Source organism: Lagopus muta, chromosome 1 (assembly GCF_023343835.1).
Source record: "Lagopus muta isolate bLagMut1 chromosome 1, bLagMut1 primary, whole genome shotgun sequence".
Taxonomy (NCBI): Eukaryota; Metazoa; Chordata; class Aves; order Galliformes; family Phasianidae; genus Lagopus; species Lagopus muta.
The window spans coordinates 179,693,327-179,704,837 of NC_064433.1; positions in this window are offsets into that span (position 1 = coordinate 179,693,327).

The following is an 11,511-nucleotide window of genomic DNA, read 5'->3' on the forward strand; positions in this document are numbered from 1 at the left end:
GTTCCTACATAAAATCTGTAATTTTTGTTGGAGTAAAACCATATATTTTAGCACAACATCCAATCTTGATTTAAAGACTTCAAAAGACAGGAAATCCATCATTTTCCTGGGTAAGTTGTTCCAGTTGTTACCTACTCTCATTCGTTAAAACCCTCATTTCCTTAGCTTTGGTTTCTAATATTTGTGATTAGAGATAAACCCAGTGTTCCAGTAGCAGTATCACTCAGAGCTGTTCCTGGAGATGATCCCATCCTCTTCTTGATAGTGCCTTGAGTAGACATCTCAGGATCATTCCTGAGTTCTGGAAAGCAGAGGATAAAGAAACAGGAGGATACCACCATATAGCTGTTTTGTTTAAGTGACACAAGGGAAGAAGAAGAGACAGGTTGCAGTGTCAAAGGGCAAAAGTTCAGTTCAGCAGAGTTTGGCAAAGGCATGGTAGATGACCGAGTATTTGATCACAGTGTTTACCTTTCAGAAGAGCTGGGACAGGAAAGGCAAGAGGGATGTAATCAAGATTGAGGTGAAGAGTGAAGAAGGGGAGGTAGGTTTTTAAACTGCTGCTGCCCATCCTCAGCAGGTCACAGGGGAAGAGCTCATGGGTCAAGATAGGACAGGGAGACCACTAACCAGTCACTGTCATAGGCAATGCAGACTTGATTTGGGTAAAAGTAATTTAGTAACAATTAAAAAAAGAATTCTGATGGTGAGAAATGATTGAAAAGTGTTTTACTGAATATTCAAGCAGTAAGGATGGGATGGACTAGAAGGGATCTATTGGCAGTGAATGCTTTCTTTGCCTTAGGGCACATAGCAGCTCTTACTGGCCTTGCCTGGAGGCCACTGCTGGAGAGGACTCCTTTTTCAGAACATCAGCTGAGATGCTGACTATCTTCTGCAGCACCTGAGTGAATCCTGCTGCAGAAGGCGTATAAATACCATGCAGTTTCCCTCTGGCAAGGATTGAAAACATTTAGCTGTTTTCTTCATCAGACAGACGTGTGCTTGGAGTAAATATGTTTATGGAGAGACCTGGAAGGAAGAGGAGGAATATGAGAAGATTTTTGCTATAGAAGAAATGAAGGCTGTATGTTAGCCAGGAGGAGTAAAACTACAGAGGCATCCACCTTATGGAAATCCCAGAGAAAAGCAAGATATGAAGTAGATACAGATACTTTGTCATATGGACAGAACTTTAATGCATATGTACTGATAAATACCCATATGCTGAAGTAGCAACTTTGATTCATATTTATACATTCTTGCATTCAACATATAAATCCCAGCTACGCAATCTGTTAAGAAGGCATGTTGTTATGGTTTTGAAGACATGTAACTTTGTGAGGGAGAGGAGGACTTGGCTGAGAAAGACATAAAGAAGCTGTACAATTACCAAGGATAGGTTGAGAATTAGGAGTATGGAGATGATGAAAGAGGAAGATAAGAGTAAGAGACACAGAAACAAAAATCCATCACCACTCCTCCCAAGCAGATTCTAGGTGCACTGAGGCAGTGACAGCGTGAAAACAGAGAACATCCTCCCTCTGCCCTGTGTGCCAGTGCTGCTGAATGAGCTTCTTCTGAGTAGGCAAATGTCTGTGCCATAAAGGCTCCCCATGGCACAGCCATCTGGGCAGAGATCAATCTGGCAACTAAATTCAGTCATTTAGATTAGTCTTGCTTCAGATATGACTTTCATGATGTGGTCAGCGTGAATGCTTCAGCAATAAAGAAAACAATTCGCTCAGCAACCTGTCCTTTCTTAGTCCTTTTGTGCCTTATGATATGTTGTAGCTCACACATACCTGTCGGCTAGATCCATTAGACTGTAAACTCTGGGACAAAGATATTTCTTCTGTGAAGTGCTTAGCACTTCTGGGCAATAAAAAGTAAATAAAATACAAATCATTCATCTAGAACTGTTTACACTCCACCCTTTGGCATCATCTCACATCACCTCTTGAAGCGATACCAGCAGTCATGAATAGATAAGCAGTGCACCAGAACAAGGCAGTTAGCCAGATAGGTTCCTTTCAGTCACAGAACTCATTTTCAGGAAATTGCCTTAGTGCTTTCTTGCATTTTTGTTCTTATTGACTTATTTTTTATTCATCTAAATGCTTGGGTAGCCAGAACAGGTAATTATTTTTAATAGTGCTTTTCATTAACTGTGTTATGTTGATATTGAGGCAGGGGTAGTAAAAACATTTGGCTTTGAATGCGTTCATCCACTGCTCCCATTCCTTTCTGCCACAGTGTCTGCAAATGTTCTTTTCAAATGTACCAAGTTTAAGAAATTAAATATATATGCTAAGAGATCTTGACCTTGAAAGGAGAGGCTGTTGTGTTTGTCCTGCAGAAAGCTAAAAAGGTTGATTATACGTTAAATCACAGTAATATCAGTCACGATTATTCCAGTTTGAGAGAAATGTTGATAGAATTAATTAAGTTAGACCTCATGCCCAGTTAGAAGAACATCCTATATCCAGAATTAACTGATGGAAAGTTATTGGGGAAAGATATGAGAATCTGAGCAGTGGTTCATTTAAACTTGAGGGAACTTCAGAGAAGTCCTTCCTCACTAAGAGCTCTCAGCTTCTGACGGTCAGGGAATTCAGGTTTTTAAACTAAAGATTTCAGAGGGGTCAATGTGTTGAAGAGTTTCCTACAGTCATAACTTCCATGTATTTATCCAGTTTATCTTAAGCATATTTTATACATTGTGTCCACATTATCCTATGCAAATGAGCTCTAAAACTCATTCTAAGAAGTTCTTTTATTTAGTCGGTTTTACATCTTTCATATTTGCCATTCTTGGCACTTTGCTAAGAAAAAAGAGGTAAAAGCCATTTACCATACCATATCACCCATAGTTATGTATACCTTTATAATATTACACTTCAGCTATGTCTCTTTCAAGATGGAGAATCCATCCTCCAAAAATTCTGTCCTCCTATGTTCTATATTCTGTGCTATATACTAGAACTCCATGCCACTGCTCTCTCTATGTCTTCTTGCAACTTTTGAAAAAGTAGGACATCCAGAATAGGACACTTCTTTTTTCACGTGTAAAAGTGTTTTCTGTTTTATTCATTTACTTGCCTTGCTGTTCCTAAAATGCCATTTCCTTCTGAGTATGCAGGTAGTGTCTGTAGAAAACTGCCAACAAGGACTCCAAGATCCCTTTCCTGAATGGTAATAACTAATTTAGAATATATAGTTTTCTGAAAATTATTTTTCCCATGTGCATTGCTTTGCATTTTTTTGATACCGAATTTCATCTGCCACTTCATTGCTTCAGTCAATTAGTATTTTGAGATTCTTTTGCAGACTTCCCAGACGGGAAGGTCCCTGTAAATTTCATAGAAGAGCAAAATTGGAATCTATGCCCTTTAAATTTAATCTCATCTTTGTTACATTTTTAATGGTGTAATACGTTTCTTCTGGTCAGATTTATAACCTGATCTGCATCATGGGATGTACCTGAGGGAGTAAGAATGTTTGAAGCAATGTTTCTTTCCTAAGCACAGCTTATCGCAGTAGTGAATGCCAGGCAGGTCTGAAGGATGGGGCCGTTTCCTCATCAATTAGAGATGTGTATATGTGGAAATTGCACCAACTTAAATGCATTCCACCTGAGCTCATCTGGCCTATTTTTATAGTGAAAAATATCAAGTTTTTGCTAATGCAGGTTTCTTCACATCACTTCTAATAGTACTTGGATCCCAAGCACAAGTGATGCATGAATTATTGCTAGTCTTCTAGTTGCTGTATGGGTTATACTTATAATAAGTTTCCATGAAATGCCATTTAAAATAAATGTACAAGGGCTGCTTCAAAAGTAATGCCTCCTATTTTATTATGTTTGCTCATGATGTTAGAGGTGAATGCTGGTGATATGGCCATAGAGGTTGAACCTTCCCACCAATATTCTGTTGCATTTTGTTGCTGTGAGAGAGATGGCAGCAGAGGAGCAGTCCAACAAATCGTCTTTGTATCTGCTGCAGTTTCCATGGAAATAAATAGGAGGCATTACTTTCGGAGTGACCTAAGCATTTTGTTTCAGGTTTTATGCATGTCTTTGCTGAGTATTCATCTGAGATAGAAAAGTGAGAGTGCTTCCAGATCAGTATCTGATTTGTTGTCATCCACACTGCAGAGCATGGTCAATGTGGCCATTCCCTGAACGGGAGGGTGTAGGTCATAAAACTGTTCACCAAATGCTCCTCTGCAACAGATAAGAGGCATGCATATGGCCCTCCTGAACCATGGAATTTTTAAATACTTTATTTTTTAACTGGAAGCATCAGGTTGATTCTATGTTGCCTAACTGTACAAAATCTGAGGCATTAAAAAACCCCTGCAGTTGAAAACTTTCCAATAAAATTGAGTTCAGCATGGAATAATATAGAAAGAACCTGGGAGAAAATCACCAGGAGACAGAAACTCAAGTTAGATAATTACAGATATTTGGAATGTGAATTACTGTGAATAACATTGTTTTTCCATAAATGTTTATTTTTCAAATGAAAAAGGAAAATTTCATTGGATTCTGTAAAGAAAACAAGAACAGCAAAGCCAATATCAAAACATCATGCTATTTCCTTGAAAAAAATGGATTTTTCTCCAATTTTTTTTTCCAACAGTTGATAGAGAATACTTTTAATGATCTGACCAGTTCTTATTAAAATACCTTGCTGTAACTTCTGTGACATAATGTAAGCAGTTGAGTCAGGAAAAAGTCACAACAGTATAAAGAATGGCTTCTGCTCACGACCCAGAGCAGCTCCATCACTGCATTGACCTAGTTAACATTATCCATAAAACACAAACAGAAAATTCACCTTTGTCTGAGGATGGTAGATTTTTTAGTGCTTGTTCTCTCCAATGCTTCCACCCACGTGAAAGGGTGAGCTGGGCACTCTGTGGCTCATGCTGGATATTCCAGACTCACCACATCAGCTCTAGCTGCAGAAGCCTCAGTATGGTTGATGGCAGATGGGCAAAGAGGATGTAGTCTAGATGGCAGATAGGTGAGAAGAAAGGAGATGGGAAGATTGCTGAGCTGGCAATGAAGAAGCCACTAAATTTGATAGAAAAATTTAAGCACAAAAACCAGGAAACCCTCAATGCTATTTCTACAGAATCATACTTGTAGAATATAACTGCAGTTTGATACACTAAATTGTTCCTTAAAATAAAATTAGTTTTCATTATGCTTCTTGCCAATAACAAGGATTATTTTCACCCAAGTATGCCCCATGTTCTAGTCTTATCTTTCTGCATTCCGAACTGACCCATATTAGTAAATCTGAGACAAATACAGTGCCATCATGCCGTTTGTGCTTTTATATTAAAGCATTAATTATTTACATGAAGCTATTTCCCAGCTCTGGAGGGAAAAAATAACAAACAACAACAACAACAAAGGTCAATAAATTTAATGCTTTTCTTAACATATGCAGATTCTACTTTTTACTTAATTTTCATATTAATTAGAGCTCATACAATAGAGCTCATACATAGGGTATGCATTGGCATGCATTAGGGGATGCATTTTCAGCCCATAGTTTGGATATTCTTACTTCCTTTATTCAGTGGTAGAGTTGAGGTTTATCTCAAATAAATATGTCTGTCTGTCTTAGCTGTAGCCTTCTTCCAGCACTTGTCCCCACAGCCCACAGCAAAAGCTGCAGATTAAGTAATTGCTGCCATTCAGCTGTAGCCACATGCTCTCTGTTTGTACAACTAGGATCTGTTTTCCTAGAAAATCAGAACACTCTTTGATGCCTTAAGTGCTGAAAGCCTACCTGGTATTTGTTCTGAAGTGTGTGTTCTTAGGAGTATACTGATGATCAATACACATCTGTTTTCAACCAGTTAACTCTTTAAATATGTATGTATAATGGGGTTCTTCTAACCATTATCAAAGTGGGTATGTCCATTGCATTATAAGGTGAAGTTACATGAAGCAAGTCAGGGCTCGAATGATCTCATCTGGCACCAAAATCCCTTAAAAACAATTAATTTTGAAGCTGTTGATTTATTTATTACTTAATAAACAGTGATTCATACTCTGTGAGTCAGGTCAGATTTTGTTTACAGTCACATTTTTTAAAATAATCCCAAATACAATTTAGAACAACTTCCTCTGTCTTTAACAGTGCTAACTAGCACTGTAATAGAAGTAGGGTGCCTTTTGGGGAAGAAAATGTGCTCTGTGAAAGGGCGGAATTATCTAACCTTATGTCACTTAGAGCACTCATAAAAAATCCATAAATGGTCCTTGCTAAAGCACATCATGTGGCCACTGAATTAGAAATGCAGGGATGGAATAGATTTCCAAAGGTTACATTGTTCAGTCCCCTGGCGCTGGGGAAGAATCAAATACAATGGAGTTTCCCACAGAGAATTTTTCTGGAACATATTTTTTTAGAATTTCTGCCAAAAGACATTTGAGGGTGTCCTGTTCAAGATTTTTCCTCTCAATTTTACCTTAGTATTTGGCCTATATAGCCTTTACTGAAAGTTACACTGGGTTCCTTTTGTCATTCTTTCTGGTGAACAATGAGTACCAATCTATCACTGTCTTTCTTATTAACAGCTTTCTGTACCCTGGAAGATTTATCAACTCTTTACCTGCCTAGACTAAAGGAACCCCATTTCTGCAGTCTACTTTCATGGATAATGCATTCTGAGTTGTCTTCTCCATCTTGCTGTTTGTGCTGTGGGCTTTCCACAGTGACTACCGGTGTTTTGGAGGATGGTGCTGAGGACTGCTTCAGCTGCACTTTCCTGGGGAGCAAAGAGGCAATCCCCACCCAGATCTTGCCTGCAAAATTATTGACTGCAGGAGGTATTTCTTTCCTTCCTTTCCAGTTATACTCCATATTGACTCACACCTCGTTCCTAATGTTACAGAATGCATGTTCTTCTTCCTTATTTGTCATTTTGAGTTTTCATTACTCCTTACTAGTTATTGTGCTCTGAATTTCCTTCCTTCCTTCCTTCCTTCCTTCCTTCCTTCCTTCCTTCCTTCCTTCCTTCCTTCCTTCCTTCCTTCCTTCCTTCCTTCCTTCCTTCCTTCCTTCCTTCCTTCCTTCCTTCCTTCCTTCCTTCCTTCCTTCCTTCCTTCCTTCCTTCCTTCCTTCCTTCCTTCCTTCCTTCCTTCCTTCCTTCCTTCCTTCCTCCCTCCCTCCCTCCCTCCCTCCCTCCCTCCCTCCCTCCTTCCCTCTCTCCTTCCCTCCCTCCCTGCTTCCCTTACTTCCTTATTTTCAGATTATGTCTTTACTAAGACAGTTCTGAATTCTGTAGTTGTTCACCAGACTTCTATAACCTTTCAGTAACCCTAGCACACCTACAGATTTTATACATTAACTTTGAAGGGCATGTACTTAATGAAATGTTAAGGACAGTTGGGCCTGAAATCTCATAGGGAGCCAGCTTGAAAGGAAGTCCCTGTTTGGTACTGACAGTTATTCTTACAGAAAAGCTTTTCAAGCCACACAGTCTTTTATGATTTTTTCATCCAGACGACATTTCCCTTATTTTCCTTTGATAATTGAATATGGAAAATATAAAAATCCTCCACAAACTCAAGACGGGGTAAATTTTGTTTTTCTTTATTCAGTATTCCAGTTATCCTGTCCAAGAAGGAAATTAATTTGGTTTGACATAATTTGTTCTTGAGAAGTACATTTTGGCTATTTTTATTATTCTGCAAGTAAGTTCATCATTTGCATGTTTATTCATTTTTTTTCCTGTAGTCCTGTAGTTAGGTGAAATAATCTGTTTTCTTCGAATCCTCTGTTATCCCTCTCTATAAGATGCCCAGTTTCTTGTTTTCTGAGACCATCTCTATTTAATATGACTCCTCACGTGTAACTACTGATGCTTAAGGTAATGTTATTTATTTATTTATGTAATTGAGGATAAATGTAATCATGTCCTGGGCATTTTCATATATAAATCTCATTTAGAAATACTAGATACTATGTCTTAACTACTGAAATTCAGATGTTGTCCTTCCTAATACTTCAGAAGGCTTAAAAGTACCTTGAAAGAATCACCATCATAAAACTATTCTTTAGCTCCCAGTAACATTCCCCACAACATCCAAAATACTCATTTGTAGTGGTGTTTGAAATAACAAAATCCACTTTCACATAGGACACATTCAAAGCTAGTTCACTGCAGCTGTTTGGAAGTATTTCACATTTTGTTCCCTGAAACATTTTTTTTCAGAATTACCATTGGAACAGTACAATTGGAAGGAACCCACAAAGATCATCGTGTCCCTGCTGTATGGCCACTGCAGGGCTAACCAAAAGTGAAAGCATGTCATTAGTAAGGGCATTATCCAAACCTCTTGAATGCTGACAAGAAGTCTTGTAAGGTAAAGAGCTAACACAATAGTTCATTAAAGCAGTATTTCAAGAGGAGGCTTGTGTGGTGGGAGGCACACAATGTGATGCCCAGGGTGAACAGAGTATTTCTTCATAGTTATTTTAAACATTTCACGTCATACAAGCACCTGATGCACAAGCATGTGTGAACTTCGCTGAGAGTTTTTACATTCAGAACAGGAAAACTTTCACCCATATAAACTCATGAATATAGAAATAATTACTGAGCTCTAAGGACACATTGCAATGACATTATCATTCGTCAGCAGGATACCAGTGACTGCTGTCATGGAAAATTTACATTAGCAGCATTGTTAAATAGTCTGTTTACTAGTTTCTTAATGACCTGCAGCAAACAATGATTTGAACTACTTTATGAAGTTCAACAGCGTGGCAGGCTATGGTTGTGTTGAATGTATTTTTCATAGGTTAATGATATTAAGGTAGAATCAACAGCAGCTGTCATGTCATATGCAATACAATTGCCTGTGAGTCAGCCTTGGTGGCGGTTCTTTCTGTATAGGCTGGAGGTGCCAAGTTAATTTTAAAATACCCATTTGAAGTGCAAGTAGCAGGAATCCTGTAGGGGCATGGAGCATGGGGAGGAGAAGAATATTTTAGTATTTTACAGTGAGGGTGGTGAGGCATTGGCACAGGTTGCCCAGAGGTGTAGTACGTGCCCCATCCCTGGACACTTTCACATCCATACTGGACCAGCCTGTGAGTACTTGATCTGGCTGTGCATGTCCCTGTTCACTGCAGGAGAGTTAAACTAGATGACATTTAAAGGTTCCTTCCAACTCTAAGAATTCTATGATTCTACAGAAGAAATTGTTTTCAGAGGAAACTGATCCTAAAGAAAAATGTCTTTGCATTTATTATGAAAGGTTACTGCAATTCCACGTTGAAGCATAATTGCTAGGGGTGACTTGGAAATTGAACTTATATTAAAGGTACATCATTGTTCATGAACTGGGGAGGGATACAAAAGAGGAAAGAGGCTGGTATGCAAGGAATCCATTCCACAGATGTTCCGTAGGCAACCCCAGTTATTGGCAGCATCAGACAACTTTGATGTGCTGATTCTAAGAGAAACGCACAGAAGGTGCAATGAAGACACCACAGCCAGGTTCTGTGGTACCACCACTGAAATGGGAACATGATGGTATTATGGAATCAATAAGCCACATATTTGCTACCTTGAGCCAACAGTCTGCCATTTTTTAACATACCATCCTTCAGTAGAATTTTACTCAATATAATATGAAAACACACCTCCATCCCAAAAGCAACCCTCGTCCAAGGAGTGAACAACCCTCACTAAGCATGCACTCTGAATTTTTTAAGTATCTCTCTTTAAAAGTGAAGTAAGAGAAGTTTACACCAATCATAACAAAGGTATGCATGACTGGAGTCACTCAAGCACCGCCTGAAAAATAAATAGTATAAAATGGATGAAGAGGTGAGTGGATGTCAGGGAAGGTACCATTGCAGACAAGCTGGAGGGGACACAGCTGGGTTCTGGGACCATTATTGGGATGAGCCTCATTTCCCTCCCCATACGGATGTCTGTTGGGTAGGATTCACACACATGGTTATACCAAGAGCTTCCCCAGCAAATTTAGAAATCACTATAGTGTTTTTGATGATATAAAGCAACTCTATCTGACCATATTATTTACTTTCTTGTTTAACCTCGCTTTATTTACAGACCATGTATTTATTACTGGCAATCCAAAAGGACATGTAATCTGTTGCTTTAATAAACTGCACTATTCACTAATCTAGCCATGTAAGTTCTCATTGGGCATGGCCCAAACTCCTTCAGAGTAGTTGTAGTATAGCCCATTTGATCACCACTAGATGAAATGGCCAGTGCACTGTTTGTGAATGTGTTACTGTGGTAGTTCATGTATTGAACACCACCAAATCTGTACACTGAAGTGAGCATGACACAGAATATAACTAAGATCAGTCACTCCCATCCCCAGATATTTCACAAGATGGAATGTATGGGGGTTCATTTTCTGCCAAATTCTAATTACCTTTAACATGACATATATGCACGAAATAAAATCCTTCCTTCATTTTCATTGATTACATCTCAGTACTGAGGGCTACAGAATGCACCAAGTAATGTGAGTTTCAAAGTTCAACATTTTCAGAGATTTTTGGAATTAACAATATAAAATGGTTACAATTAGAGAAACAGCAAGCTTAGGGACAGGATTCTTTATCAGTCATATGAATAAATTTTGCATATATTTAAGAGCCCTTAATGTGATTAGCAAATACATATTTGCAGTGTATTCATCACATTTATCTAGTTCTATAAAACTTGTGTAGGTAAGTTCTGGTTGAAATTTGCCACTGAATATTTACTCTCTTGTGTAATGACTACACACTGAGTCAAAATCAGAACAATAGAATATCCCGAGTTGGAAGGAACCCATAAGGATCATTGACTCCAATCCCCAGTTCCACATAGGACCACCCAAACAAAATTCAAACCCAGTGTCTCAGAGCGCTGCCCAAACGCTCCCTGAGCTCCAGCACTGGGGCCGTGCCCACAGCCCTGGGCAGCTGTTCCATGCCCACCGCCCTCTGGCGCAGCCCCTTTCCCTCACCCCCAGCCGCCCTCCCCTGACGCAGCTCCATGCCGTTCCCTGTCGCTGTCACACAGAGCAGAGCTCAGCGCTGCCCTCCGCTCCCTGTGAGGAGCTGTAGACTATGAAATGAAAACACTCAAAGTAACAGTGTTATGACAGTTTATGATAAATAATACATGTGTAAAAAGGAACAACTTAAAACTTGTAAATGTAACTCATATTCCATGAGTTTCACACTTGCAAGTGCTTGATTTTATAAACAGCATACAGCATAGAGCTTCTGTTCTTATGTAGCTTAGAAAAAAGGAAACATCCTCCAGTGAGGTAACTAGTGATCATACTTTTGTGTCAAAATTTTTATTAGAAACTGTACTTGCTCTGTATTTGCTTCATAATGATCAGTTTCTTTTGAATACATTTGTATCCACCTACATGGAAATATGAATCTTCCACTGTTACACAAAACCTGCAACTTGATTAAAGTTTGCATTAAAAAC